Raw genomic sequence first — 26,894 nt, forward strand, 5'->3', positions numbered from 1 at the left:
AACTCCCAGCCTTGTGTTTTTTGTGCTCTGCAAAGAAAGAAATTCCCTTACTATTAAGGAAGAAATATCATACAAATATGAAACCAGTTTTTTGAGTCGGGTAAATCTGTTTCTGAAGGTTTTAATCTTAGAATATTTTAAATGTAGATGATCCCCAAAATATCATCCACAGAGACAACAGGTCAAGAATAACCACAATGAGTATACAAGGAGATTTGATATATAAACAAAGTTTCATCAACTCACCTTGAAACCCTTACCTGCAGAAAAATGATTAATTTTCAACAATGACTGAGCCAGGGAAGCTTATCTACTCCTGCATTCTCTGATGAAGACAGCTAAGGCTCCATATTCATTCTCTGTTCTTGAGTTTGCAATTGATATCTATGAGGTGGCCATATTTGGAAAGTCAACCTCAAAAGAGCCCTTTGACTAAAGCCCATTCAAAATGATGGAGAGCCAAGTACTTGACTATGAGGACATTTTCTTCAAATATATTGTTAAAAGAGCATCATTTGGGGGCACCTGAGTGGCTCAGCTGGTTGAACAGCTGACTCTTGATTTTGGCTCAGGTCATGATCCCAGGGTTGCGGGATCAAGTCACACGTTGGGCTCCGCACTGAGCATGGAGCCTGCTTGGGATTCCCTCTCTCTCCCTCTGCCCCTCTTCCCCACTCATGCGCTCACTTTCTAAGATAAAAAAGTAGACAAATAAAAATAGAGCAGCATTGTGTCCACCTAGCTCAAAACACAGGAGGATAAGAGTGTAGTTGTCAATAATTTTTATAGCTTCTTATGTAAATATGAAGCTTTGTATTACCTCACGTAGGTCATAATAAAATACAATCAGTACCTGGTCTACAAAAAAAATTCTTATGTACAAATTGAATCATCTGTCTCCTTTCTCAATGCATATCTTCTACCAAAGACCCCCCTGCTGTGCTGGTAGTAGAGATAGAGAGCTGTGGGTCTCTTAAGTTGTTTGGTTCCCCAGCACCTACACAATCTCCTCTCCTACTTTGCTCTCTCAACTTCAGGCATACCCAACTTCCTTGTTGCTTTTTTAACATGTCAGTCACTGCTTTAGTTACTCTTTTGGAGATAGTCTTCTCCCAGTTCTTCTTAGCTAATTTCTTCTCCAAGTTTTTGCATAAGTGTTACTTTTTCAATGAGGCCTCCCTGAGCTTTGTATTTAAAATTGAAACCTTCAAGAGGTGGTCCAAGATGGTGGCATAGGAAGACCCTGAACTCACCTCCTTTACAAACACACCAATCTACACCTATATATTGAGCACTTCCTCCTGAAGAACTGAGGGCTTATTGAACAGCATAAAAAAAACAAATGATACGTTCTCCTGTGGACCTGCCCCCTCCAACCTGGCCTCAGTAGGAGTTTTCTAAAGTGGCTCCAGGTCCCCTCCCACAGTGGACCAGCACAAACCTTGCTAACACCATGTCCCTGCACATTTTCCTGCAGACCTGCCCCTCAACATGCCCTCAGCATCAGTCCATCCAAAATGGCACCACAAGCGTGGCAGTGTGCAAGCAGCCCTGACAGGGGTCAGCACCACCCCAAAGTGACTCTTGCCCCATGGAGAGGACACAAAAACCACACATGCCAGTTCATCTGTGGCCCCAGAGTGGGCTGGTTGCAGACATCTGCTCTGACCGCATTCCCCACCCACCAACAAACGCTTCTCAGGGACAACACAGGGAGAAAACCCCATAGCTTGTTGCTACTGCAGCCCTGCCAAATGCCTGATCTGACCGAAGCTAAGCCCAAAGCGGCCCAAGACTGGCCCACTAATAACACAGGGACAAAGCCTTGCCCACAGGGTGAGCCAGTGCAGACAACTAGACTGAAGGGAAATGTGGCTCAGCCGCAACAGTAGGGATATGCAAACATATAGGAGATACCCCTGAAGTGCCAGGTTCTGGTGAGCAGGACTTCTTCATAAGGCCACTACATACAAGAGCAGGAAATGTAGCCAACTTTCCAAGCACATAGAAATAGACATAAGGGGGCAAAATAAGGAGACAGAGGAATATGTCCCAAATGAAAGAACAGGACAAAGTAACAGCAAGGGAGGTAAGCAAAATGGAGACAAGTAACATCACTTGGACTTGAGTAGAGGACCTTAGTGAGTCCCTCAATAAACGTAGATAACATAAAAAGGAACCAATCGGAGATGAAGAACTTAATAACTGAAATTAAAAATACACTAGATGGAATAAGTAGACTAGAAGAAGCAGAAGAACAGACCAGAGACCTGGAGGACAGAGTAATGGAAAACAAGCTCAACAGGAGAAAGAAAAAAGACTTAAGAAGAACTGAGAGGGGAACTGAGCAACATCATCAAGGGCAGTGACATTTGCACTACAGGGATCCCAGAAGGAGAACACAGGAGAAAGGGGGCAGACATTCTATCTGAAGAAAAATAGCCAAAAGCTATCTGAATCTGGGGAAGGAAACAGAAATCCAGAACTGGGAGCCAGAGAACCCCAACAAAATAAACCCAGTGAGGTCCACACAAACGCACATAGGAATTAAAATGGCAAAAAGTAGTGTTACGGAGAATTTTAAAAACAACAATAGAAAAGAAAAAGGGGAGCGCCTGATGGTTCAATCAGGCATCTGACGCTTGATTTCAGCTCAGGTCATGATCTCAATGGTTCATGCAATCAAGCCCCACATCAGGCTCTGTGCTGACAGTGAGGTGCCTGCCTGAGATTCTCTCCACCCCTCCCCTTTCCCCACTCATGCGTTTCCTCTTTCAAATAAATAAACTTTTAAAAAGAAAAGGAGAATAGTTACATACAAGGGAAACCCCAGAAGGCAATCAGCTGAGTTTTTAGCAGAAACTTTGCAGGCAGAAGGGAGTGGCATGATATATTCAGTGCTGAAAGAAAAAAAAACCTGCAAACAAGCATACTTTATCAAGCAAGGCTAATATGTAGAATAGAAGGAGAGCTAAATAGTTTTCCAAACAAAAGTTAAAGGAATTCATCACCATTAAACAAGCCTTACAAGACATATTACAGGGTACTCTGTGAATGGAAAGGAAAGACCATAAGCAGGAGTAAGGAAAGTAGGAAGCACAAAAACAGTAAAATTAAATATATCTATACAAATAATCAGTCAAGGGGTTCACAACATAAAAGGATGTAAAGTATGACACCATACACCTAAAATGTGGTATGGGGTAGGGAAGTAAAAGTTTAATTCAAATTAGAGTGACCATCAACTTAATATAGACTGCTATATGCATAAGATATTATATATAGACCTAATGGCAACCACAAATCAAAAATCAGTAATGGATTTGTAAAAAATAAAGAGAAAGGAATCCAAGTATATCACTAAAGAAATCCAGAAAACTGTGAGAGAAGAGAGCAAAAGAATAAAGGAACAGACAAGAACTACATAAAACAAGTAACAAAACTGCAGTAAGTGCATACCTACCCATAATTACTTTGGATGTAAATGGACTAAACACTCCAATCAAAAGACATAGGGTGACAGGCTGGAAGGAAGGAAGGAAGGAAGGAAGGAAGAAGGGAGGGAGGGAGGAAGGAAGGAAGGAAAGAAAAGAAAGGAAGGAAGGAAGGGAGGAAGGAAGAAAGAGAAAGAAAAAGAAAAAAAGACAGAAAGAAAAGAAAAGAAAAAACAAAACAATAAGACCCACCAGTATGCTGCTTATAAGAGACTCATTTCAGACCTAAAGACACATGCAGATTGAAAGTGAAGGGACGGGAATGCATTTATCATGCAAACGAAAGTGAAAAGAAAGCCAGGGTAGCAATACTTCTATCAGACAAAATAGACTTTAAAACAAAGACTGTAGTAAAAGACAAATAGGGACACTATATAATCATAAAGGGAACAATCCAACAAGAAGATAAAACAATTGTAAATACTTATGCACCCAACATGGAGTGCCCAAATATATAAAGCAGTTAATAACAGACGTAAAACGAGTAATCAATAGTAATACAAAATAATTGGGCATAACATCCCACTTAAATCATTCAAACAGAAAATCAATAAGGAAACAGTGGCTTTGAATGACACATGGGACCAGATGGATTCAACAGACATATTCAGAACATACCATCCTAAAACAATACACATTCTTTTCACATGCACATGGGACATTCTCCAGAATAGATAACATGTTAGGCCACAAAACAAGTCTCAACAAATTCAAAAAGACTGCAGTCACACCATGCATCTTTTCCAACTATAATTCTGTGAGACTAGAAATTAACCACAAGAAAGAACACAAATACATGGAACTTGAATAATATATTACTAAGCAATTAATGGGTCAACCAAGAAATTAAAGTGGAAATCCCAAAACACATGGGGACAAATGAAAATGGAAACACAATGGTCCAAAAGTCTTTGAGATGTAGCAAAAGTGGTTCTAAGAAGGATGTTTATAGCAATACAGTCCTGCCTCAAGAATTAGAAAAAAACTCAAACAACCTAACCTTACACTTAAAAGAGCTAGGAATAAAAAAAGAAAGAAATAGAATCCAAAATCAGTAGAAGGAAAGAAATAATAAAGATTCGAGCAGAAATAATTGATATAGAAACTAAAAACAGAGACCAGATCAATGAAACCAAAAGATAGTTCTTTGAAAAGATCAACAAAATTAATGAACCTTGAAGCCAGACTCATGAAAATGAAGAGAAAAGGGACTCAAACAAAATCAGAAATGAAAGAGGAGAAATAACAACTGACACCACAGAAATACAAAGAATTATAAAAGAGTATTATGAAAAATTATATGCCAACAAATTGGACAACCTAGAAGTGGATATATTCCTATCAAAATACAACCTACCAAAATTGAAGCAGGAAGAAATAGAAAATTTGAATGGACCAATTACCAGCAGTGAAATTTAATTAGTAATTAAAACAACAACAACAACAACAACAACAACAGCAACAACAGTCCAGAATTGGATGGCTTCACAGGTGAATTCTACCAAACGTTTTAAAAAAATAATACCTATTTTTCTCAAAACTTTTCTAAACAATAGAAGAGGAATGAAAGCCTCCAAATTCATTCTATGAGGACAACATTACCCTGGTACCAAAACCAGATAAAGACACTACCAAAAAAGAACTATAGGCCACTGTCTGTGATGAACACAGATGCAAAAATTCTCAACAAAATATTAGCAAACTGAATGAATCCAACAACACCTTAAAAAAGTATTCACCATGATCAAGTTGAATTCATTTCTGGGATGCAACAGTGATTCAATTTTTGCAAATTAATCAACATGGTATATATCACATCAGTAAAAGAAATGATAAACCATATAACCATACTAACATCATGATTTAAAAAAACTGAAAAAAACTGAAAGGTTTTCCCCTAAGATCAGGAATGAGACAAGGATGTCCACTCTCACCACTTGTATTCAACAAAGTATTGGAAGTCCTAGCTACAGCCATCAGTCAACAAAAAGAAATAAAAGGGATCCAACTTGGTATGGAAGAAGTAAAACATTAACTATGTGTAGATGCCATGAAACTACATTTAGAAAATCTAAAGATTCCACCAAAAAAACTACTAGAACTGATAGATGAATTCAATAAGGTCAAATGATACAAAATCAATATACGGAAATCCATTGCCTTTTTTTTTTTTATTTTTTTTACGTTTATTTATTTTTGAGACAGAGAGAGACAGAGCATGAACGGGGGAGGGTCAGAGAGAGGGAGACACAGAATCTGAAACAGGCTCCAGGCTCTGAGCTGTCAGCACAGAGCCCGACGCGGGGCTCGAACTCACGGACCGCGAGATCGTGACCTGGCTGAAGTCGGACGCTTAACCGACTGCGCCACCCAGGCGCCCCAAAAATCCATTGCATTTCTATACACTAATAAGGAAGTAGCAGAAAGAAAAATAAGAAGTCAATCTCATTTACAACGGCACCACAAATAATAAGATACTAAGGAATAAACTTAACCAAAGGGGTGAAAGACGGGTACTCTGAAAACTGTAACATTGATGAAAGAAATTGAAGAGGACATAAATAAATGGAAAGATATTCCATTGTTGTGGATTGGAAGAACAAATGTTGTTAAAATGTCCATGCTACCCAAAGCAATATACAAATTTAATGCAATATATAACAAAATATCAGCAGCATTTTTCACAGAACTAGAACAAATAATCCGAAAATTTGTATGGAACCACAAAAGACCCCAAGTGGCCAAAGAAATCTTGGGGAAAAAGAACAAAACTGGAGGTATCACAATTCCAGACTTCAAGCTATATTACAAAGCTATAGCAATCAAAACGGTACGGTACTGGCACAAAAATAGACATATAGATCAATGGAACAGAGTAGAGAGCCCACAAATAAATCCATAATTATATGATCAAATAGTCTTTAACAAAAGAAGCAAGGATATGCAAAAGGGAAAAGACAGTCTATTTAATAAACAGCTCTGGGAACCGTGGACAGCTACATATGAAAGAATGAAACTGGACCACTATCTTCCATCATACACAAAAATAAATGCAAAATGGATTAAAGACCTAAATGTAAGACCTGAGACCATAAAACTCTTAACAACAACAACAACATATAGCCAGTAAACACTTGGACCTTGGCCCAGTAATAGTTTTCTGGACTTATGTCCTCAGGCAACGTGGATTAAAAACATAACCTAAATATAAGATCTGAAACCATAAAAATCCTAGAAGAGAGCACAGGTAGTAATTTATTTGACATCAGCAGTCACATTTTTCTAGATATGTCTTTTAAAGCAAGAAAACAAAAGCAAAAATAAGCTGTTGGGACTATATCAAAATCAAAAGCTTCTATACAAGGAAACAATCAATGAAACAAAAAGACAACTTACTGAATGAGAGAAGATATTTGCAAATAGTATATCCAATAAGGGGTTAGTATCCAAAATATATAAATAACTTCTGCAACTCAATACCAAAAACCCCCAAATTATGCAATTAAAAATGAAAAGACATGAACAGACATTTCTCCCAAGAAGACACATACAAATGGCCAACAGATATATGAAAAGACCCATACCATCACTCATCATCAGGGAAATGCAAATCAAAACCACAATGAGATATCACCTCACACCTGTCAGAATGGCTAAAGTAAAAAACCCAAGAAACCACAAGTGTTGATGATGATGTGGAGTAAAAGGAACCCTCACACACTGTTGGTAGGAATGCAAACTGGTGTAGCCACTATGGAAAACAATATGGAGGCTTCTAAAAAAAATAAAGATAGAATTATTTTATGACCCAATAATCCCACTACTGGGTATTTACCCAAAGACTACAAAAACACTAATTTGAAAAGACATATGTACCCCCTATGTTTATAGCAGCATTTTTTACAATAGCCAAGATATGGAAGCAGCCCAAATGTCCATTGATAGATGAATGGATAAAGAAGTGGTATATATACAATGGAATATTACTCAGCCATAAAAAAGAATGGAATCTTGTCATTTGCAAGACAATGGACTCTAGGATGGACCTAGAGTATAATGCTAAATGAAATAAGCCAGTCAGAGAAAGACAATACCAGATGATTACACTCATATGCAAGATTTAAGAAACAAAACAAACCAGGGGGAAAAAAGACAAACAGAACAACAGGTTCTTAAATATATGGAACAAACTTATGGTTACCAGAGAGGAGGTGGGTGGAAGGATGAATGAAATATGTGAAGGGGATTGAGCGTACACTTATTGTGATGAGCACTGACTGATGTATAGGAACACGAACACACACACACACACACAAATGATAAAGGGCCTAGAGAAAGAAGGGTAGGAGAGATGGAGACATGGTAAAAACAGGGAACACCCCTCCCCCACTGGCCCTGATGTGGGCCTGCAGTAGGAAGGGATATTACTGAGGGGCTCTTATGCAGACTCACCTGTCCTGGGACACAGCAAAACAAAAACCAAACCAAAACAAACCAAAACAACAACAAACAGTGGTTTAGGGACCAGGGGATGATGATGGAGTAGGAGACCCCTGACTTCACCTGCTCCCATGGACATACTGAGGCAACAGCTACGTATAACACAAGTCACAGTGAAAACAACATGAAGACTAGCATGGAAAAATCTTCCACAGCTAAAGATATAAAGAAGAAGCCACATCAGAAGGGTCAGAGGAGCAGAGAGGGTGGCTGAGAACCAAACCCCGGCACAGCAGCCCACAAGCTTGAGGGATATTGCAGGCACATAGGTCCTCCCTGAGGGACAAGGGGAATCAAGGCCCACATTAGGCCGCCTCAGCCATGGGGACCTGCACTGGGCAGACAAGACCCCATGACATCTGGCTTTAAAAATCAGTGGGGCTTAACCCTGGGAGATACAGAGAGCTGTAGGAAACTGAGACTCTGCTCTTAAAGTGCCAGGGTACTATTTCATTCATTCTAAGACCCAGAACAGAGGAAGCAGTTTGAAAATCATCTGGGTTATACATGAGGGAGATCTGTTGACTAATTTTAGGGCAGGTGCTGAAAGAGCAAAAATTAGGAGATTTCTCTGGGAAGGGAAGTGCTGGTGGAGGGCCATTGTTTTGTGCCCTCCTTCAGCCTAGCAAGCACTACTCAATCTGCCTTACAGATCCTCTCCAAGGAAGCTCCTGCCCTGTTACACCTGGTGGGCAGCCTCAGATGGGAGTGGCGTCACCCCAGAGCAAATACCACTTGACACATCTGTCAGGCAGCCCCTGCTGGGTTGGCAAGTCTCCAAAGTAACTCCAGCCCTTGGAAGAGGGGGAGCCAGCCTCACCCAGCAACACACCGGCATCAGCTACAGCTAGACCTCTCAGCTGTAGCTGGGACAGCTGCACTGGGAACTAACCCCTCTGACCCACCAGCAAGCCCAAAGCAGCTACAGCCAGGGATCTCAGCCAGCTACACTGGGGGCCAGCACGACCAACCACTACACCCAAGGAGGTTGTGGCTGCTCATTGCAGCAGCAGAGTTGAAGGCCATCGCTCCCCACCAGCATACCCTGAGCAGCTACAGATTTGTCTCCCAGCTGACCACATTGGGTTGCAAGCTCCACCCTCTAGTATGCCTTCAGTAGTCACAGCTGGTCATCAGACAGCTGGGCTGAGGGCCAGCCCTTCCCACCAATGCACTGCAGCATACATGTTGTTGCACTGCAGCAACAAAAGGGCCCATGCGGCCCACACAGGAGGCACCCTGAGGCCATCTGGTTCTGATGATCAGGAAGAATTATGCTACTGAGTCCCACAGGACCCCTTCTTCATTAGACTATTGCTTTCAAGACCAAGAGAAGTAGCTTATCTACCTAATACATAGAAACAAATACAGAGAACCTGACAGAATGAAAAGACAGGGGCATATGTTCTAAATGAAAGAACAAGATAGAATCTGAGAAAAAATTAAGTGAAACAGCTATAAGCAATCACCTTAAAAGAGTTCAAAGTAATGGTCAGTGAGATTCTCATGAGACTTGAGAGAATAATGGATGAATGCAGTGAGAACTTCAAGAAAAGAGAAAATATAAAAAAGAACCAATCAGAGCTGAAACAAAAAACACACTAGAAATGAAGTGAAATGAAAAATACACTAGAGGGAATCAGCAGCAGACTAGGGGATACAGAAGAAAAGAATCAGTGACTTGGAGAAGAGGGTAGTGGAAAGCAACCAAGCTAAACAGCAAAAGGAAGAAAGAATTTAAAAAATAAGGATAGATTAAGGGATGACTAGGACATCAAGTGTACAAACATTCTCATTATTGGGGTTCCAGAAAGAGAAGAGAGAGAAAGGGGCAGAAACTTATTTGAAGAAATAATGCCTGAAAGCTTCCCTAACTTGGACAAGAAAATAGATATCCAGAACAAGGAATCAGAGAGCCCCAAACGAGATAACCCTAAGGAGGTCCACACCAAGACACGTAATAATTAAAGTGTCAAAAATTAATGATAAGGAGAGAATCTTGAAAAGCAAATAGTTACATACAAGGTAAGCCCTATAAAGCTATCAGCTGATTATTGAACAGAAACTTTGCAGGCCAGAAGAGAGCAGCATGATATAATCAAAGTGCTGAAAGGAAAAAACCTACAACAAAGAGTCCTGTACCCAGCAAGATTATCACTCAGAATTGAAAGAGAGATAAAGAGTTTCCCATACAGAGAGGACCGGCAGAAGATGGAGGCGTAGGAGGACGCTGGGCTCCCCGCGCGTCCTGCTGATCACTTAGATTCCACCTACACCTGCCTAAATAACCCAGAAAACCACCAGAAGACTAGCAGAACGGAGTCTGCGGAGCCAAGCACAGACGAGAGGCCCAGAGAAGAGGGTAGGAAGGGCGGCTAGGCGGTCTGCACTCCACGGACTGGCGGGAAGGAGGCGGGGCGGAGGGGCGGCCCGCTGGCCAAGCAGAGCCCCCGAGTCTGGCTTGCAAAAGCGGGGGGGCCTGACGGAGTGTGTTCCGACAGCAAGCGGGACTTGACATCTGGAAGGTTATAAGCTAACAGCTCTGCTCGGAGAACCGGAGGGCTGGAGGACAACGGGAGGGAGAGTTGCTGAGCCCTGGGACGACAGAGCTCAGTTTGGCGGGGAACAAAGGCGCTCGCCAGTGCCATCTCCCTCGCCCATCCCCCAGCCAAAATTCCAAAGGGAACCAGTTCCTGCCAGGGAACTTGCTTGCTCTGCGCAAACACCCAATGCTGTGCTTCTGCGGAGCCACCCCTCCAGCAGCGTGCCTGACTCCCTCCCGCTGCCACAGGGCCCCTCCTGAAGTGGATCACCTAAGGAGAAGCGAGCTAAGCCTGCCCCTCCTGCCCCTGTGCACCTTGCCTACCCACCCCAGCTAATATGCCAGATCCCCAGCACCACAAGCCTGGCAGTGTGCAAGTAGCCCAGACGGGCCACACCACCCCACAGTGAATCCCGCCCCTAGGAGAGGGGAAGAGAAGGCACACACCAGTCTGACTGTGGCCCCAGCGGTGGGCTGGGGGCAGACATCAGGTTTGACTGCAGCCCCGCCCACCAACTCCAGTTATACACCACAGCACAGGGGAAGTGCCCTGCAGGTCTGCACCACTCCAGGGACTATCCAAAATGACTAAACGGAAGAATTCCCCTCAAAAGAATCTCCAGGAAATAACAACAGCTAATGAACTGATCAAAAAGGATTTAAATAATATAACAGACAGTGAATTTAGAATAATAGTCATAAAATTAATCGCTGGGCTTGAAAACAGTGTAGAGGACAGCAGATAATCTATTGCTACAGATGTCAAGGGACTAAGAAATAGTCAGGAGGGGCTGAAAAACGCTTTAAACGAGATGCAAAATAAAATGGAAATGACCACAGCTCGGATTGAAGAGGCAGAGGAGAGAATAGGTGAACTAGAAGATAAAATTATGGAAAAAGACAAAGCTGAGAAAAAGAGAGATAAAAAAATCCAGGAGTATGAGGGGAAAATTAGAGAACTAAGTGATACACTAAAAAGAAATAATATACGCATAATTGGTATCCCAGAGGAGGAAGAGAGAGGGAAAGGTTCTGAAGGGGTACTTGAAGAAATAATAGCTGAGAACTTCCCTGAACTGGGGAAGGAAAAAGGCATTGAAATCCAAGAGGCACAGAGAACTCCCTTCAGACGTAACTTGAATCGATCTTCTGCACAACATATCATAGTGAAACTGGAAAAATACAAGGATAAAGAGAAAATTCTGAAAGCAGCAAGGGGTAAACGTGCCCTAACATATAAAGGGAGACCTAAAAGACTCATGACTGATCTCTCTTTTGAAACTTGGCAGGCCAGAAAGGATTGGCAGGAGATCTTCAATGTGTTGAACAGAAAAAATATGCAGCTGAGAATCCTTTATCCAGCAAGTCTGTCATTTAGAATAGAAGGAGAGATAAAGGTCTTCCCAAACAAACAAAAACTGAAGGAATTTGTCACCACGAAACCAGCCCTACAAGAGATCCTAAGGGGGATCCTGTGAGACAAAGTACCAGAGACATCACTACAAGCATAAAACATACAGACATCACAATGACTCTAAACCCGTATCTTTCTATAATAACACTGAATGTAAATGGATTAAATGTGCCAACCAAAAGACACAGGGTATCAGAATGGATAAAAAAACAAGACCCATCTATTTGCTGTCTACAAGAGACTCATTTTAGACCTGGGGACACCTTTAGATTGAGAGTGAGGGGATGGAGAACTATTTATCATGCTACTGGAAGCCAAAAGAAAGCTGGAGTAGCCATACTTATATCAGACAAACTAGGCTTTAAATTAAAGGCTGTAACAAGAGATGAAGAAGGGCATTATATAATAATTACAGGGTCTATCCATCAGGAAGAGCTAACAATTATAAATGTCTATGCGCCGAATACCGGAGCCCCCAAATATATAAAACAATTACTCATAAACATAAGCAACCTTATTGATAAGAATGTGGTAACTGCAGGGGACTTTAACACTCCACTTATAGAAATGGATAGATCATCTAGACACATGTCAATAAAGAAACAAGGGCCCTGAATGATACATTGGATCAGATGGACTTGACAGATATATTTAGAACTCTGCATCCCAAAGCAACAGAACATACTTCCTTCTCGAGTGCACATGGAACATTCTCCAAGATCATATACTGGGTCACAAAACAGCCCTTCATAAGTATACAAGAATTGAAATTATACCATGCATACTTTCAGACCACAATGCTATGAAGCTTGAAGTCAACCACAGGAAAAAGTCTAGAAAACCTCCAAAAGCATGGAGGTTAAAGAACACCCTACTAACGAATGAGTGGGTCAACCAGGCAATTAGAGAAGAAATTAAAAAATACATGGAAACAAACGAAAATGAAAATACAACAATCCAAATGCTTTGGGATGCAGCGAAGGCAGTCCTGAGAGGAAAATACATTGCAATCCAGGCCTATCTCAAGAAACAAGAAAAATCCCAAATACAAAATCTAACAGCACACCTAAAGGAAATAGAAGCAGAACAGCAAAGACAGCCTAAATCCAGCAGAAGAAGAGAAATAATAAAGATCAGAGCAGAAATAAACAATATAGAATCTAAAAAAACTGTAGAGCAGATCAACGAAACCAAGAGTTGGTTTTTTGAAAAAATAAACAAAATTGACAAACCTCTAGCCAGGCTTCTCAAAAAGAAAAGGGAGATGACCCAAATAGATAAAATCATGAATGAAAATGGAATTATTACAACCAATCCCTCAGAGATACAAACAATTATCAGGGAATACTATGAAAAATTATATGCCAACAAATTGGACAACCTGGAAGAAATGGACAAATTCCTGAACACCCACACTCTTCCAAAACTCAATCAGGAGGAAATAGAAAGCTTGAACAGACCCATAACCAGCGAAGAAATTGAATCAGTTATCAAAAATCTCCCAACAAAAAAGAGTCCAGGACCAGATGGCTTCCCAGGGGAGTTCTACCAGACGTTTAAAGCAGAGATAATACCTATCCTTCTCAAGTATTCCAAAAAATAGAAAGGGAAGGAAAACTTCCAGACTCATTCTATGAAGCCAGCATTACTTTGATTCCTAAACCAGACAGAGACCAGTAAAAAAAGAGAACTACAGGCCAATATCCCTGATGAATATGGATGCAAAAATTCTCAATAAGATACTAGCAAATCGAATTCAACAGCATATACAAAGAATTATTCACCATGATCAAGTGGGATTCACTCTTGGGCTGCAGGGCTGGTTCAACATTCGCAAATCAATCAACATGATACATCACATTAATAAAAGAAAAGATAAGAACCATATGATCCTGTCAATTGATGCAGAAAAGGCCTTTGACAAAATTCAGCACCCTTTCTTAATAAAAACCCTTGAGAAAGTTGGGATAGAAGGAACATACTTAAACATCATAAAAGCCATTTATGAAAAGCCCACAGCTAACATCATCCTCAATGGGGAAAAACTGAGAGCTTTTTCCCTGAGATCAGGAACACGACAGGGATGTCCACTCTCACCACTGTTGTTTAACATAGTGTTGGAAGTGCTAGCATCAGCAATCAGACAACAAAAGGAAATCAAAGGCATCAAAATTGGCAAAGATGAAGTCAAGCTTTCACTTTTTGCAGATGACATGATATTATACACGGAAAATCTGATAGACTCCACCAAAAGTCTGCTAGGACTGATACATGAATTCAGCAAAGTCGCAGGATACAAAATCAATGTACAGAAATCAGTTGCATTCTTATACACTAACAATGAAGCAACAGAAAGACAAATAAAGAAACTGATCCCATTCACAATTGCACCAAGAAGCATAAAATACCTAGGAATAAATCTAACCAAAGATGTAAAAGATCTGTATGCTGAAAACTATAGAAAGCGTATGAAGGAAATTGAAGAAGATATAAAGAAATGGAAAGACATTCCCTGCTCATGGATTGGAAGAATAAATATTGTCAAAATGTCAATACTACCCAAAGCTATCTACACATTCAGTGCAATCCCAATCAAAATTGCACCAGCATTCTTCTCGAAACTAGAACAAGCAATTCTAAAATTCATATGGAGCCACAAAAGGCCCCAAATAGCCAAAGTAATTTTGAAGAAGACCAAAGCAGGAGGCATCACAATCCCAGACTTTAGCCTCTACTACAAAGCTGTAATCATCAAGACAGCATGATATTGGCACAAAAACAGACACACAGACCAATGGAATAGAATAGAAACCCCAGAACTAGACCCACAAACATATGGCCAACTCATCTTTGACAAAGCAGGAAAGAACATCCAATGGAAAAAAGACAGTCTCTTTAACAAATGGTGCTGGGAGAACTGAACAGCAACATGCAGAAGGTTGAAACTAGACCACTTTCTCACACCATTCACAAAAATAAACTCAAAATGGATAAAGGACCTGAATGTGAGACAGGAAACCATCAAAACCCTAGAGGAGAAAGCAGGAAAAGACCTCTCTGACCTCAGCCATAGGAATCTCTTACTCGACACATCCCCAAAGGCAAGGGAATTAAAAGCAAAAATTAATTATTGGGACCTTATGAAGATAAGAAGCTTCTGCACAGCAAAGGAAACAACCAACAAAACTAAAAGGCAACCAACGGAATGGGAAAAGATATTTGCGAATGACATATCTGGCAAAGGGCTAGTATCCAAAATCTGTAAAGATCTCACCAAACTCCACACCCAAAAAACAAATAACCCAGTGAAGAAATGGGCAGAAAACATGAATAGACACTTCTCTAAAGAAGACATCCGGATGGCCAACAGGCACATGAAAAGATGCTCAACGTCTCTCCTTATCAGGGAAATACAAATCAAAACCACACTCAGATATCACCTCACGCCAGTCAGAGTGGCCAAAATGAACAAATCAGGAGACTATAGATGCTGGAGAGGATGTGGAGAAACGGGAACCCTCTTGCACTGTTGGTGGGAATGCAAATTGGTGCAGCCACTCTGGAAAACAGTGTGGAGGTTCCTCAGAAAATTAAAAATAGACTTACCCTATGACCCAGCAATAGCACTGCTAGGAATTTACCCAAAGGATACAGGAGTACTGATGCATAGGGGCACTTGTACCCCAATATTTATAGCAGTACTCTCAACAATAGCCAAATTATGGAGAGAGCCTAAATGTCCATCAACTGATGAATGGATAAAGAAATTGTGGTTTATATACACAATGGAGTACTACGTGGCAATGAGAAAGAATGAAATATGGCCCTTTGTAGCAACGTGGATGGAACCGGAGAGTGTGATGCTAAGTGAAATAAGCCATACAGAGAAAGACAGATACCATATGGTTTCACTCTTATGTGGATCCTGAGAAACTTAACAGAAACCCATGGGGGAGGGGAAGAAAAAAAAAAAAAGAGGTTAGAGTGGGAGAGAACCAAGGCATAAGAGACTCTTAAAAACTGAGAACAAACTGAGGGTTGATGGGGGGGTGGGAGTGAGGGGAGGGTGGGTGATGGGTATTGAGGAGGGCACCTTTTGGGATGAGCACTGGTGTTATATGGAAACCAATTTGACAATAAATTTCATATATTGAAAAAAATAAAATAAAATAAAGTAAAATAAAATAAAATAAAATAAAATAAAATAAATAAAAATTTCCCATACAAACAAGGCAAAAGGAGTTCATCACCATGAGCCCAGCTTCATAAAAATTTTTAAAGTCACTTATTTAAGCAGAAAATGAAAGGCCATAACTAGAAGTAAAAAATTATGAAAGGAAAATATTTCAGTTCTAAAAGCAAACACCATAAAGGTAGAAGGTCAATCACTTACAAAGCTAGTATGAAGGTTAAAAGATAAAAGCAGTAAAGTCAATTAAATCTAAAAAATTAATTAAGGGATACACCAAATGAAAACATGTAAAATAGGACATCATATACATTAAATGTGGAAAGGGAGGAGTAAAAATGTAAAGCTTTTAGAATGCATTTGAATTTAAGTAACCATCAACTTAATATAGACTGCTATGCACTCATAATGTTACATAGGAACCTCGGGGTAACCACAAAACAAAATCTATACTAGATACAGACAAAAGAGGGAAAAAATCGAAGTATAACACTAAAGAATGTCGCTAATCACAAGGGCAGAGAGCAAGAGAAGCAGAAAGAAAGAGAAGTACAAAACAATCAGAAAACAAGTAACAAAATGACAATAAGTACTATACTTATCAATAGTTACTTTAAATGTAAGTAGCCTAAATGTTTCAATCAAAAGACATAGAGTAACCAAATGAATAAAAAATGCCATTTTCATGCTATTTATAAGAGACTCACTTCAGACCTAAAGGCACATACAGACTCAAAGTGAAGGGATGGAAAAAAAAACATATTTTATGGAAATGGAAGCAAAAAAAATTTAAAAAGCTGGATAGCAATATTTTTATCAGACAAAATAGACTTTAATTTTTTTTTTAACGTTTATTTATTTTTGAGAGAGACAGTGTGAGCAGGGGAGAGGCAGACAGAAAGGGAGACACAGAATCTGAAGCAGGCTCCAGGCTCTGAGCTGTCAGCAGAGAGCCTGATGCAGGGCTCAAACTCACCAACCGTGAGATCAAGACCTGAGCCAAAGTCGGATGCTTAACCGACTGAGCCACCCAAGCACCCCAGACAAAATAGACTTTAAAAGAAATACTGTAATGAGAGATAAAGAAGGACATTACATGATGATAAAGGGATCAATCCCACAAAAGGATATAACAATTGTAATATTTATGCACCCAACATGGAAGGACTTAATTATATAAAGCAAATAGTAACAGACATAAAGGGAGGAACTGACAGTAATGCAATAATAGTAAGGAATTTTAACATACCACTTACATCAACAGATAGATCATCCAGACATAAAATCAATGAGGAAACAGTGGCTTTAAATGATACATTAGACCACCTAGACTTAGCAAATGTATGTGGAACATTCCACCCCAAACAGCAGAATACACATTCTTTTCAAATGCACATGGAACATTCTCCAAAACAGATCACATTAGGCCAAAAAGCGAGTCTCGGTAAATTTAAGAAGACTGAAATCACATCAAGCATCTTTTCTGATCACCCTGGTATAAAGCTAGAAATCAATTATTTGAAGGAAACTAGAAAAAACAAATACAAAGAGGCTAAACAAACTTGCTATCAAATACAATGGATCAACAAAGAAAACAAAGAGGAAATAAAAAAATACCTCAAAACAAATACAAATGGAAACACAACAGGTCAAAATCTTTCAGATGCAGCAAAAACAGTTCTATAAGAGAAGTTTATAACAATACATGCTGCCCTCAAAAACAAGGGAACTCAAATAAACAACCTAACATTACACCTAAAAGAATTAGAAAGAAACAAAGAATAAAGCCCAAAGGTAATAGGAGATAGACATAATAAAGATCAGAATGGAAATAGAGACTATAAAAACAATAGAAACGATCAATGAAGCCAAGATCTCGTCGTGTCAAAATAAACAAAACTGATAAACCTTTGGACAGACTCATCAAGATAAAAAGAAAAAGCACTCAAAATCAGAAATGTAAGGGGAGAAGTTACAACTGACACCACAAAAGAGCAAAGGATTATAAGACTACTAAGAAAAATTATATGCCAAACAACTTATCAGAAGTGGATAAATTCCTAGAAACATACACTCTTTCAAACTGAATCAGGAATAGAGAACTTGAACAGACTGATTATTAGTAACAACAATGAATCATTAATCAAACAACTCCCAGGATGCCTGGGTAGCTCAGTCAGTTAAGCATAGGACTCTTGATCTCAGTTCAGGTCTTTGATCTCAGGGTTGTGAATGCAGTGCATATTGGGCTCTCCACTAGGTGTGAAGCCTACTTAAAAACAATGGACAAACAAACAAACTCCCAGCAAACAAAAGTCCAGGACCAGATGACTTCACATGTGCATTCAACCAAATATATAAAGAAGAGTTAATGCCTATATTTCTCAAGCTACTCCAAAACATAGACGAGGAAGAAAAGCTTCCAGATTAATTCTATGAGGCCACAATTACCCAAATACTAAAATCACAAAGGACATTATAAAGAAAGAAAATTACAGGTTAATATCTTTGATGAACACTATTAAATGTAAAAATCCTGAAAAAAATATTAGCAAATAAAATTCAACATTACTTTAAAAGGATCATCCACCATGATCAGGTGTGATTTATTCCAGGGATTCAAGGGTGGGCCAATAACCATAAAATCAATCAACATAATATACCACATTAACAAAATCAAAGGTAAGTATCACATGGTCATCTAAAGAGATGCAGAAAAGGCATTTGACAAAGTACAACACCAATTCATGAAACTAACTGTCAAGGAAGTGGGTTTAGAGGAAATATATCACAACATAAGAAAGGCCATACATGGGGCACCTGGGTGGCTTACTTGGTTAAGTGTCCGACTTCAGCTCAGGGCATGATCTCACAGTTGGTGAGTTCAAGCCCCACGTCAGGCTCTGTGCTGACAGCTTGGAGCATGGAGCGTGCTTCGGATTCTGTGTCTCCCTCTCTCTCTGACACTCCCCTGCTCGTGGTCTCTCTTTAAATATGAATAAACATTTAAAAATTAAAAAAAAAAAAGAAAGGCCACATATGACACACAACATCATACCCAATGATAAAAAACTGAAAGCGTTTTCTCTCAAATCAGGAGTAAACAAGGATGTCCACTCTTGCTACTTTTATTAAACATAAATACTGGAAGTCCTACCCACAAAAATCAAACAAGTATAAGAAAAACCATCTACACTGGTAAGAAAAAAGTAAAACTTCATTATTTCCAAATGAAATGATACTATATGTAGAAAACCCTAAAGACTCTACCAAAACTTTGTAAGAACTAATAACGATATTGAGGATAAATTGCAGGACACAAAATCAATATACAGAAACCTGTTGTATTTCTAATAACAAACTAGAAAAAGAGAAATTAAGAATATCTCATTTATAATTTCATCAAAAATAATATCTAGGATGAAATTTAACTAGGAAGATGAAAGAACTGTCCTCTGAAAACTATAAGACACTCATGAAAGAAACTGAAGATGACACAAATGGAAAGATATACTATGCTCATGGATTGGAACAGTTAATATTGTTAATGTCTATACTACACAAAGCAATCTACAGATTCAATGCAATCTCTCTCAAAACACCAGTTTCACAACACTAGAACAAATTATCATAAAGTTTGCATAGAACCACAAAGGGCCCCAAACAGTCAAAGAAATCTTAACAAAGCAGGAGGTATCACAATCCCAAATATCAAACTACAGTACGAAGTTACAGTAATCAAAATAGCATGGTACTGGCACAAAAATAGACATTTAGATCAATAGAACAGGATACAGAACCCAGAAACAAACCCACACTTATGATCAATCAATTTACAACAAAAGACTGAAGAATATACAATGTGGAACAAACAGTCACTTCAACAAATAGTGCTGGGAAAACTGGTTAAGCTACATGCAAAAGTATAAAACTGGACCACTTACCCTATACACAAAAATAAGCTCTAAATGGATTAAAGAACTAAATGTAAGACCCAAGACCATAAAACTCCTTTAAAAAACAGCCAGTAAAGTCTTGGATCTTCCCTCAGCAATAGTTTTCCAGATCTGTCTCCTCAGGCAAGTGTAACAAAAGCAAAACAAAGGAACAGACTACTACAAACTACTGAGACTACATGAAACCAAAAAGCTTTTTTATACAGTGAAGGTAACCATCAACAAAACACAAAGTCAACCTACAAAATCAAAGAAAATATTTGCAAATGATATATCCAGTAAGCGGTTAATATCCAGAAAATATAAACAATGGCTAGGACTCAGCACCAATAAAACAAACACTCCAGTTAAAAGATGGATAGGGGCACCTGGGTGGCTCAGTCAGTTGAGTATCTGACTCTTGATTTAGGCTCAGGTCATGATCCCAGGGTCATGGATTAAGCTCCACATCAGGTCTGCACTAAGTGTGGAGACTGCTTAAGAGTCTCTCTCTCTCCTTCTGCCCCTCTCCCCTGCCTGTGTGCTCTGTCTCTAAAATAAAAAATAAATTAATGCGGGGCGCTTGGGTGGTGCAGTCGGTTAAGCGTCCGACTTCAGCCAGGTCACGATCTCGCGGTCCGTGAGTTCGAGCCCCGCGTCGGGCTCTGGGCTGATGGCTCAGAGCCTGGAGCCTGTTTCTGATTCTGTGTCTCCCTCTCTCTCTGCCCCTCCCCCGTTCATGCTCTGTCTCTCTCTGTCCCAAAAATAAATAAACGTTGAAAAAAAAAATTTTTTTTTAAAAATAAATAAATTAATGCATAAAAAATGGACAGAACTGAATAGACATTTTTCTAAGAAGACGGATGGCTAACATATGAAAAGGTGCTCAACATCACTAATCCATCAGTTAAATGCCAAGTGAAAAGCACAATGAGATATCACTTCACAGCAGTCAGAATGGTTAGTATCAAAAAAACAAAAAAAATAATAAGTGTTGGCATTAATATGGACAAAAGATGACTCTTGTACATTGTTGGTGGTAATGTAAATTGGTGCAATTGATATGAAAAACAGTATGGAGCTTCTTCAACAAATTAAAAATAGAAATACCAAATGACCAAGTATAAATACCACATCTTGGTATTTACCCGAAGGAAAGAAAAACACTAATTCAAAAGGATATATGAGCCTATGTTTATTACAGAATAATTTCCAATAGCCAATATTTCAAATCAACCTAAGTGTTCATCAATAGGTGAATGGATAAAGAAGATGTGATACATATACACAGGAATATTACTCAGCCATAAAAAACAATAAAATCTTGCTATTTGCAACAACATGGATGGACCTAGAGAGTATCATGCTAAATGAAATAAGTCAGACTAAGAAAGACAAATGCCATATGATTTCAGTTATATGTGGAATCTAAAAAAGAAACCAAACTAGAAACAGTTTCATAAATGCAAGAAGAACCTGGTGATTGCCAGATGGGAGGGTAGTGGGAGGATAGGAGAAAAAGGTGAATGAAGTAAGATGTACAAACTTCCAGTTATAAAATAAATAAGTCACAGAGATGAAAAGTATAAAATAATGTAATAAACAATATTTTAATAACTTTCTATGGTGAACAGATGGCAACTACACTTATGTAAGTGAGCATTTTGTGTGTAGAGTTGTTAAATTACTGTGTTGTACACCTGAAACTGATATTGTATTTCAACTTTACTTCCATAAAGTAAAATAAGCCAGTCTATTTGAAGAAAATAAACTTGTAACATTTTTAAATCTTTAAGTTCTCCATGATTTTTTTCTAAAGAGATTAATTGGAGTGGGGGGCACCTGGAGTGGTTCAGTTGGTTAAACATCTGACTCTTGATTTCAGCTCAGATCATGATCTCATGGTTTGTGAGATTGAATCGCACATCATGCTCTGTAATGACAGCATGGATCCTGCTTAGGATTCTCTCTCCCTGCTCTCTCTCTGCACCTCCCCTGCTCTCTCTCTTAAAAGAAATAAATAAACATTAAAAAATGGATTAATTGGTTAGTTTCAAAGAATAACAGAGAATTAACTATTTGTTTTCAAAACTAGAAAATAAAGGGAAAGAATCATGCATTTGTTGTGCATTTCTTACATGAACTATACTACTGGATAGCCTACAGTAGTGGAGGGAAGCGTCTCTTTATAAACCTATTCCAATGAGTAAAAGAAAAAATTGCAACTTCTAATGAATTGATGGATCTAGGACATGTGTATCAATGACTGCTCACATCTCAAAAAGAGAGACAAGAGATAGTATATTTCCTGGTGAGAAAACATAAAGCTGCCTACAGTTTTGCCAAAGAGATCAAATATGAGTTTGATCAAACCTTTGAATGTAGCTGCCAATTTCAGGAAATATCAAGGACACAAAAATACATCAAGTCACACCAAGAATATGAAACCAGAAAAACCCAGTCTGCCTGAAACTTTGTATGTCACTTGGCCTGAATTCTTCAACAGATAAGTTATCAGCAAATGAAAGGGATAGAAGAGGAGCATATAAATCAAGAGGCATTTAAAAGAAATAATAAAGTTTTTTTAAATAGGCAAAGCTAAAATATAATGTTTAGGTAAGCATATTGGGACAATATTACTTTAAAAATATATTTAAAATAAAACCTAGTGGTTTGAAGGGCAACAGGACTGTTAGTGAAGAAAATCCATTAACCCTAGGGCGTCCACCAAATGGGTGGGGGAACTTCTGGAACTCTCTCTAGGGTCAGAGGTGCCAGTCAGCACTTTTTTTTTTCATTCCCCCTCTATCTCGATAGTACAGATGGGAGCAGAATCCAAGCACTTTAGCTGTCCTGCTAGGGCCACTTCAGTAAATCCCAGGGCCCTAACCCATACCAGCTCCATCCATCCCACCAAGGCTGCCCCAGAATGGTGCACTCTGGTATTCCCCTGGCCTGCACCCAACCCACCCATCCTGCCACATCTACTCCAATTCCAGGTGTCCTACCAGAGCAGTCCCAGGACAATGTACACAGGGACAACTTCAGCCCATGCCTGCTCCAGTGTCAGCGCCAGCTATCCTGCCAGGACAACCCTCGTGTGGCATAGCGTGACCCTCACCAGACCCAGCTTTCCAGCCATGGTGGACAAGGTGTGGCACACTCTGGACCTCTGCACCTGCTCTAGCCACCCTGCCAATGTGGCACCTGATGAAGTGCACCTTGGGACCTCTGGCCTGTGCCCAGTCATGCTACTGCCATCCTGTCATGTACACTCTGCCCCCAGTTGTCCCATCAAGGTGATTCTAGTGTAATGCACACCAGCACCACCTGGCCCACACACGCTCCAGGCACAGCTGTCCTGACAAGTTGCCCCTGACAAAACAAGCCCAAGGAACTCCATGAGCTATACTGCTGTAACTCCAGTTGTCCTACCAAAGCTGACAGTCACATGCAGTCTACACAGAGAACATGACTCCCCAAGGCCATTCCTTCAAGATTGGGGGAGGTAGCTGTTTTACCTAATTTATAGAAAAAACACATAGAAAGTCAAACAAAATGAGTAGACAGCAGAGTGTATCCCAAGAGAAAGAAACAGATAAAATGCTACAAAACATTTAAAAAACCTAAAGGAGATAAGTAATTTACCTGATAAAACATTCAAAGTAAGAATCATAAAAATGCTTATCAAACTCAGGAGAAGAATGGAGGAGTACAGTGAGAACTTCAACAAAGAGAAAGAATAAGAAAGAACCAATGAAGGAGTGTAAATTGATGCAGCCACTGTGGAAAACATTATGCACATTTCTTTAAAAATTAAACATAGGAATGCCATATGATCCAGTCATTCCACAACTGGGTATTTACCCCAAAGGAATGAAAACACTAATTCAAAAAGATATATGTATTCCTGTTTATTGCAGCATTATTTGCAATCACCAAGAAATGCAAGCAAACCCACATGTTCATTGATAGATGAATGGATAAAGATGTGGTATATACACAGTGAAATATTACTCAGCCATAAAAAAGAATTAGATCTTGCCATGTGCAAGAGTATGGATGGACCTAGAGGGTATTATACTAAGTTAAATAAGTCAGAGAAAGACAAATATGATTCTACTTATACGTGGAATCTAAAAAAACAAACAAAGAATAGAAACGGACTCATAAATACAGAGAACAAATTTATGGTTGCCAGAAGGTTGGGGGTTGGGGAGGTTAGACAAAATGGATAAAAAGCAGTGGGAGGTGTAGGCTTCCAGGTACAGAATGAGTAAGTCATGAGGATGAAAGGTACAGCAATAGTCAGTGGTATTGTAATAGTGTTATATGGTGGCAGAGGTAGCTACACTTGTAAGCATAAGATATAGACTTGTTAAATTACTGTGTTGTACACCTAAAACATGTGACGTTGTGTGCCAGTTACACTTTAATAAAAAAATAAAGAACCAGTCATAGCTGAAGAATACAATAACTAAAATGAAAAATGTACTACAGAGAATAAATGGCAGATTAGATGATAGAGAACAGATGGATGAGCCAAAAGACAAAATAGTAAAAATCACCCAATCACAGAGGCAAAATGAAAAAAGAATTTTAAAATGAGGATAACTTAAAGGAATCTCTGGGAAAACATCAAATATACAAACATATTATAGAGGTATAAAAAGAAGACAAAAGAGAAATGGCAAAAAAAAACTTATTTGAAGAAATAATGTCTGAAAACATCCTTGACCTGGGAAGGAAACAGACATTCAGGTCCAGGAAATACAGAGAGCCCCAAACAAGAGGAACCCAAAAATATCCATACCAAGACATATGATAAATAAAAATGGCAAAAATTAGAGAGAGACTCTTAAAAAGGCATCAGGACACAAAGAATCACATCCAAGAGAATCCCCATAAGACTGTCAGCTGATTTTTCATATGACACTTTGTAAGCCAGGAGTAAGTGGCAGGATATATTTAAATCACTGAACAGAAAAACTCAACCAAGAATACCCAGCAAAGTTTTCATTCAGGATTGAAGAAGTGATAGTTTCCCAAACAAGCAAAAACTGAAAGAGCTCATCACACTAAATGGCATTACAAAAAATGTTAAAGGGTCTTAAGAAAAAGGAAAAGATATCACTAGAAATAAGAAAATATATGAAAAACTATCTCTGGTAAAGATAAACATATAATAAAGGCAGTGGGTCAATCACTTAAAAAAGCTAGTATGAAGGTTAAAAGGCAACAATGGTAAAATCAACAGTCACTACAATGAGTAGTTAAGGGAAATCTAAAATAAAAAGATGTGAAATATGATGTCAAAAACAAAAAGGTTTTCTCTGTGTAGAGGTCAGTGTGTATGCACCTCACAGTAAACACAAAACAAAAACATACAATAAATGTGCAAAAATAAAGAGAAAGAACCTAAACATAACACTAAAGAAAATGGTCAAGTTGCAAGGGAAGAGACCAAAAGAACAAGAAAAGAATGGAGAAAAACTCTAAAAACCTATAGAATTAACAAAATGGCAATAAATAAATGCCTATTAAAACTACCATAAATGTAAATGGCCTAATAGCTCCAAAAGACATAGGGTGGCTAAATGGATGAAAAATAAGACATGTATATTTTGCCTATGAGAGATTCAATGTAGATCTAAAGACACATATAACCTGAAAATGAAGGGAAAGAAAAAAATATTTCGCAGACATAGAAACAAAAATAGAGCTGGAGTAGCAATACTCATATCAGACAAAATAGATTTTAAACAAAGATGGTAACAAGAGACAAAGAAGGACATTACATAATGATAAACAGATCAATCCAACAAGAAGATATAACAATTGTAATATTTAGGCACCCAACATAGAAGCACTTAAGTATATAAAGCAAATATTAATAGATATAAAGGGAGGAACTGACAGGAATACAATAATTGTAGGGGATTTTAACACACCACCTACATCAATGGACAGATCATCCAGTGAGAAAGTAAGGAAACATTGACCTTAAATGACACATTAGACCACATTGATATAATAGGTATTTACAGAATATTTCATCAAAAACTGCACAAAACACATTATTTCCAGAGGCACATGGAACATTCCCCAGGATAGATCATATGTTAGTCTACCAAACAAATTTCTATAAATTCAAGAAGATTGAAATCAGTGCTCACTCTGGCAGCGCATATACAAAGAAGAATGAAATCATATCAAGTATCTTCTCCAACCAAACAATATGAAACTAGAAATCAGTTTTTTAAAAATTGGGAAAAACACAAACATGTGGAAACTACACAACATGTTACTACCCAACCAATAAGTCAATGAAGAAATCAAAGGAAAATTTTATTTTTTATTTATTATTTTTTAAGTTTATTTACCTATGTTGAGAGAGAGAGAGAGCGCGCGCACACACAAGCAAGAGAGGGGCAGAGAGAGAAGGAAGGAGAGAATCCCAAGTAGTCTCTGCACCATCAGTGTGGAGCCTGATGTGGGGCTCGAACTCATGGACTGCGAGATCATGACCTGAGCCAAAACTAAGAGCCAAATGCTTAACCGATGGAGTCACCCAGGCATCCCTATTTTTTTACTTTTAAGATTTAGTTAGTTAGTTGGTTTCAGGAGTAGAATTTAGTGATTCTTCATGTACATATAACACCCAGTGCTCATCAAACCAGTGCTCTCCTTACTACCCATCACCCATTTAGCCCATGACCCCCCCACCACCTCTCCTCAACCCTCAGTTTGTTCTCTATCATTAAGAGTCTCTTATGGTCTGCTTTCCTCTTTTTTTCCCTTCCTATATGTTCATCTGCTT

Source organism: Lynx rufus, unplaced genomic scaffold (assembly GCF_022079265.1).
Source record: "Lynx rufus isolate CCGP_SWC_20201006 ecotype Redwood Valley unplaced genomic scaffold, mLynRuf1.p SCAF_2, whole genome shotgun sequence".
NCBI lineage: Eukaryota > Metazoa > Chordata > Mammalia > Carnivora > Felidae > Lynx > Lynx rufus.